The 6,668-nt window shown below is 35.5% G+C and overlaps 1 pseudogene; it reads right to left on the bottom strand.

Annotated features, from left to right (window-relative positions):
- Positions 1 to 2,867: 2,867 nt before the first annotated feature.
- Positions 2,868 to 3,042, bottom strand: LOC112849196 (U2 spliceosomal RNA; annotated as a pseudogene).
- Positions 3,043 to 6,668: the final 3,626 nt, after the last annotated feature.

The following is a 6,668-nucleotide window of genomic DNA, read 5'->3' on the forward strand; positions in this document are numbered from 1 at the left end:
ACATATAAAAGATATTAGTTTCTATCTGTTTCATGAATTCATTATTAGTTTGGAACAGATGTTTAATTTTGTTATTAGATTTGATATTTTTCATTCTATTATAGACCTAGATTTATAAGGGAAGGTAGATATTGATCTTTTCTAAATATTTGTTTATCTTCTTGTTCTCTCTCCCTTGACTTTCCTTGCTAAAAGCAAGTGTTAATGTGTTCTTGTGATTAGTTTATGTCTATTTAAACCCGAGTGCCTAGCCATAATCTAGTTCCTCAGGGGTCCTGTACAGTCGGGTTCTTACGAAATGAAGTTTTTCCTTCTCAAATTTCAGCTTCATTCTCTGAATATTCAAATACATTTGTCAACTGATTTCAGAGAAGAGACTGGGAAAGGGTGATGATAAATCTGGAAATTTAATTCTGATTTTGTGAACTATAAAAGTGTGACACAAAGAGCAGTGGTCCAGTGGTTCTAAATCTGGACCATGTCAGAATCACCAAGGAGATGAAAAAAAGCAAAAAAAAAAAACCCCAAAACCACTGAAGCCTTGGGCCTGCCCCAGATCAGCTAAGAATGTAGAGTGGGCCTGCAATGTTATGTCTGCCAAACTTCCCAGGTGATCCGATGGGCAATTGGGACTGAAGGTCAAGCACGTGGGTTCAGAGCTCATCGCTGTCCTGCTCAGCTGTGGCTTCTTAGTCAAATCACCTAAAACGCCAGGGCCGTCAGAGGAATAGCATGAGAGCAAAGAACTCCTGAAATCTAAGCTCTGTACTTGCTCTGTAGTAAGCCCAGTCTTCCACGATGCACGCGTGTCCGCAGCCCAAAGGTACCAGGAAGAAATGTTAACATCGCAGGTACATGTCAATGTATCGGATAGAGCATATTTGCGTGGTTTATATACAGAGTATATCATTTGAAATTAAAATAGAGGAAGTTTTAAGTGATTTCACTTCAGGGTCCTTGCTAAAGGCCGGGTAACGCTGCCAGTTCTTCTGTGAGAATTACAGATTAGCAAAGTGAGAATTGTAGCAGTTTGGCTGTAAAGATATTAAAAAGTCTAGTAAGTTTAAGTTATTTTCACTCCAGGAAAACTATAATCATTTGAAAGATCGAAGAACAAGAGTGAAATTTAAAATAAGATTACATATTCACAAATCACTGTGTTGCTGGTAAAGAAGGCACTGATGATTGTACACCTGCCTTTCATTGTTTGAACGGGCTATTTTTATATTTAAAATGATGCGGTATCTACTGACAATGCTTGAAACCTGTGAGATTTCAAAAATTTTGCCTGATGTTTTTGGTGGTGATGGTGGTGGTGTAAGGAAATCATCCCATTTCACACCGAGAATAGTTTTCTTTATTGAGATGTCAACATAGTGACATAAGTGTTAAAATGTCACTGAGCATCTTCTCTGTCTAGTTCTCAAGATGTGAGCTAATACACTATTCTTGATTAATCCTTCACATAGAAATTCTAGAATTGAGTTTGCTGACCAAACAACTCAAAAGGAAGCACAGTTTTTCAAAGTGGAGCTTAGAAAGGAAAAAACCCAGCGGTTAAAGTGTCCATGTGTCTGAATCTGTAAGTGTTGATGTGAGTTGATGTCAGTTTCCGTGGCCTTATTATTTAATCTTATAGATGAGTGTCATGATTAACTTTTTATGCAACAACTGTTCCCGTATTGAGTGCAAACAAGGCAAGAGGTAGAGATGCTGCCAGTGGCAGGCACTCACTTCTTGGTCCGACTCTTGGACACTAGTGAGGAAAGTGGCGTAAAAGATGGAGGCACCCAGGTTTCTCATGAAAATTAAACTATAAATTCATCAACTAAAATGATTGCTTTTCGCTCTCCTGTTTTACCGGTATATTTTCTAAACTAGGGCAAGTAAGCTAAAATTCATAATTTATAAACAATCTGTGGAAAAATTAGTGAATTATTTACAACACTTTTGAAAAATGTGTTTGTCTCTCATGCAAAAATTAGCTACTCTGTTAATCACAGTGGTGCCACAAATATGTTGGAAATTAGGACTTGCAAAAGTGAGTTTGGAAAAAAATAGTTCTGTAACTCAATCTGAAATTGGAAAACCAAACTGATCCTGAGTGGTCTATTTAAACAAGTGCCAATTATTGAATAATTCTCAGACCTAAACAGAAAGTTATTGCATATGGAAAGATTTTTTTTCCCTTAGAGTGTTTTATTCCAGATGCCCTTTTAAATTGTTTTTAATTCTCTGTGGGCAGTAGATAACTAAACCTACAAAATGTAGTAATGGCAAGGAGGAAGCAATCACGTTGGCCACTTCTAGTTAAGAGTCATGGAAAAGGCATCTGTTATATATGAATTGCAGACTATAAGGACTTTGACAGTCCATAGACCAGACCTAATTTATTAAACTAAGTTTCTAATATAAACAGTAATTTGTTTCAGGCACTGACACTGCAGGTCTGGATTATGTGAACCAAATATAAAGAACTGTATTTCTCTTTTGGAAAGTGTGCCTTTCGAGCACTGAAAGAAAATAATCTAATATGTCATAATAGTAAATATGATGAACATGGCCCACCTTCCTGAGCATGGGCTGATTCACACTTTCTCCTTTTTACATTTTCCAGAAGTTATTTTAAAAGTACCGAGCCATGGTTTATAAACTTCAAAGCACACCTGTGACTTCTATTCCAAATAGATGAGAAAATGCTGAGACTATTTAAAAAGATTTAATCTTTTGTGCATTTTAAACCTGAGATAGAGTTTAAATTGGTGGACACATTTCTTAGTACAAAATCAATGATTAGAAAAATATGAAGATTCCCTTTACCCTGTCACTTTGCAATGTTTGATAGAAACATTCTATGAAATTTATGAAATATGAAACCTACATATTAAACAGCCTGGACATTTGAAAAAGACTGTGGACTAAGTAAAGCTTTATTTCCAGACTTTTGAAAATACATTTCAATTAGGTCAAGATGTGCCTAGATACTTAAACTGATAAGAACAGATACTACACTTGATCTTAGCCAAAAGGCTGAGAAGCGATAAGATGTGCCTAGATACTTAAATGGATGTGTTCTTTGTTTGTGAAATTATTGACATATATTCTCACATACACTCAGTACTCCTTATTATTTATATACTCCCAGTTCCTACCTAAGGCAAGGAAGAATCCACAACTGCTCTTTTTTTTCTTGTTCTAAAGGGCAGCATATTAACTAGGATGATTTTGGCTGCAAGTAACAAACTCATCTTAAAATGTGGCTAAAACATAAAGGGCATTTTATTGTCTTACAAAGCAAGAAGTAAAGTGGATGGCACTTTCATGACTGGCTAATTCAATGATTTCCTTCTTGTGTATCAGTGTTGCCCAAACACATAACAGGGTTTCTGTCATGTGTCCCCATGGAAGGGAGGAAAACAACTTTGCTTAGTATCTTAAGTCAGACTGGTCAGTGGTTGGGTCATGTAGCCATGCCTATGTTGACCATAGCCAGGAGAATGGAATTACCCTGATGAGATTAAACTAATCAGCATTCCGCCTCTTCACCCCTACCACCATGAAGGATGAGGCTGTCTGATAACAAGAGAAAATTGGGGTACATTTAACAAGAAAGAAGAGGAAAATTGCCATTAGGTAGGCAACCAGCAGTATCTGCCAAAGGTAGGAATGAGAAATGTGAAAGACTGAGGCATTTAGATCATTCTGGTTGAATTGATTATGCTAAGTAGTCACAAGTAAGGTTAGTTTTCTTGAGCCATTTTGGTTTATGTATCCCTGCATTGACAAATCATTGATTGAATACAACCAGCCAATAGGTTGTTTTCATGTTTCAGAGAAGCAATCTGAATTTTTCTCCTACCAAATCACTCACTTGTCAGAGGTAATGTTAGCTTGGTATGGGAAAAATGAAGGAAAAATGAGAGCAGGGGAGGGGAGGAAAGAGAGTGCAAACATGACACAGAGAGAACCAATTGTTGGGGACAGTGAGTACTTCAGCGTTCCTTTATTTTACCACGCTGGATGGTAGGTATTTTTGTTCTTGTTTGTAAGAAGTTGATTTAAATAATTCTTCCATTTTTAAAAAGTTAGGCTCTTTAAGAGAAAGCTTGAACCCAATATAATGTACCCAATAGCCTTAAACATATTTTCTTCTTAGTACATGTGTTCTCCTTATTGATAAAGGCAGTGATCTATTGGAAGGGATTATTTGCTGTCACACCTTAGGGTTTTGAAATAATAGCTTAACAAAATTGTCTTCCCAGTCAATAAATGTTGAAGTCCTACCAGAACTGAAAGGAGCTGTACTAATCTGAGGTGTTCCTGTCTGTAACAGATATTATGTGCTCCAAGTCGTTGAAAATATTTTAAAAAGGAGAGATCCAAAAAGAAAAAAGAAGAAAACTGCTTTAATCCAAAACATACTAATTCAGGGCATATCTTCAAAAAGAGAGACGATATTTGGAGAATAACTGCAATTGGTTTCTCCCCAATTATATCTCAAATATCATGTGGTCCTTCTGTTATAGAACAGTCTCACCTGGCTGTTGATTTGATGCCACCTACAAATGTTCTGTGTCCATGGGGTGTGGTGCACAAAGCATGGAGATGGAAAAACATGCAAACAGACAACAAGTACAAAACTAGCCTTATTTTACAGCCGCACAGGGTTTTGGATTCAGATGTGCATGTTTACATACGCAGGGAATTACTTGGGGGAGGCATATTAGTTCTACATAGCTTCATCATTCTTAAGAGTAAAATTTGCTTGTTGGGATTCTTATTGTGTTATTTACAATAACTTGGTTTTTTTCTTTAGAGTATAATTTTTAATACTGTCTTTATGTTGGAAAACTTTGGCATAATAGCATTAATCTGTAGGAAAGTCAATCTGGGATTTAAATTAGCAGGAGCTCACATTAAAATAAGGTCATATAAAATACCACTTTGTTTAGTTGCCTCTATGTCCACTGTTCTCCCATATTCTTCACTTGCAAAAGAATTAGAAGAACGTTGTCTAGAAAAAAAACATTTTAGTTGGAGTCAGGATACTTGAATTCTTGTTCTGCCATCCCCCTGACTTCTACTTCCATTCATGCTTTAGTTGGGATAATAGAATTCCTGTTTCTGACTGATTCACATTGACCACCATTTTGGACAAGACAGTGTGCTTCACTTTCCTCATTGTTAGCAGTGAAACTCTATGATTCTTAGAGGTTTAGATTCCTGTGTATGGACTAATGACCTTTGTTTAGCATCCTATGCCTGGAATCACTCAGAATTTTTAACACTTCGGTGGAAGGATTTTAATTTCAGATTGATTCTTGCTAAGTAGTTACATAGCTGTTCAATCCATGGAATGAGGTACACCTGTCATGAGTATAATTTGCTAATTAGAAGAATAGCTTGTTTCAAACAGATTTTTTTAAACCAAGAAATTGCAGACATACAATCACACCTGCAAAAAGATTTGAATTTTAAAATTTTCTGTGCATGTGTTTAGCAGTAAATTTGGTTAAAAATAAAGTAAATTCTATAAATTCACTATGGCTTTCTTATATTAGAATGCGTTTGAGTTTCTCTTTGCGTCAGTGTTATTTCTGGTTTTAGTGTAAAACTTCAAAAGGAATTTTCAAAGTTTGGAGCTTGCATTGTTTGCTTCCTCTGAGAGAAAAGCAAAATGAGCTGATTTTTTTAGGGTTATACAAATTGTCTTTTTAAAGTTAAACAAAACTTTAACATGTACAAACCTCTAAAAGTATCTATTTAAATTTAGTATTTAAAAGAATTTCCATTTCTTAGTTTGAAGCCTTTTTTAAGGTAATAAAAAGTAGAATATGAGTGTCTTTTAAAGCCTATATGGTTCTTTTATTTTTTTCACCAAATCTCATATAAAAGACATTATTATTGCCATTAGTTGCTGCTTCAGAACATGGAATCCAGCAGAACACAATACTTTTTTTTATTATTTTTTTAAAAATTTTTTTTTAACATTTATTTATTTTTGAGACAGAGACAAAGCATGAACAGGGGAGGGGCAGAGAGAGAGGGAGACACAGAATCTGAAACGGGCTCCAGGCTCTGAGCTGTCAGCACAGAGCCCAACGCGGGGCTTGAACTTGCAGATCGTGAGATCATGATCTGAGCTGAAGTCGGACACTTAACCAACTGAGCCACCCAGGCGCCCCAGAACACAATACTTTTTATTTGTGATTGTGTTTTAATTTTAATTATCAATTTTTGATAGGGCACAGAAAGCAGGTATAAATCATAGTAAGGCAGATTATTGATCAATTATATTTAAAAGCTTTGGGATCAGTCACAGCAAAGAAGAAACTCAATTCCCACACTCTATACTAGAACAAAGTATTATTCCAAATGGTCTCTTTTATCCAGTATTGAGAGCACTAATTCTGATGTACTGAATTTCTAAAACAACTTTGCAACATTTGTCTTCAGTAAAATTCAGATACTTTTCTCCGCTTTTTACTTCTATTCATGCTTGAGTTGGGATAATATAATTGATGTATTTCTGATTCATTTGAACAGTAAACTATGTATTTTTCCTTGAATCTATTGTTCCGCTTATAAAAATTACCTTAATAGCTACGTTTTTCTTACCACTGGCTATATCTTATCAATTAAGAAAGTATATAAATATCAAAATGTGG

The sequence above is a fragment of the Puma concolor genome, chromosome C1 (genome assembly GCF_028749965.1).
Source record: "Puma concolor isolate L17-30 chromosome C1, mPumCon1.1.hap2, whole genome shotgun sequence".
NCBI lineage: Eukaryota > Metazoa > Chordata > Mammalia > Carnivora > Felidae > Puma > Puma concolor.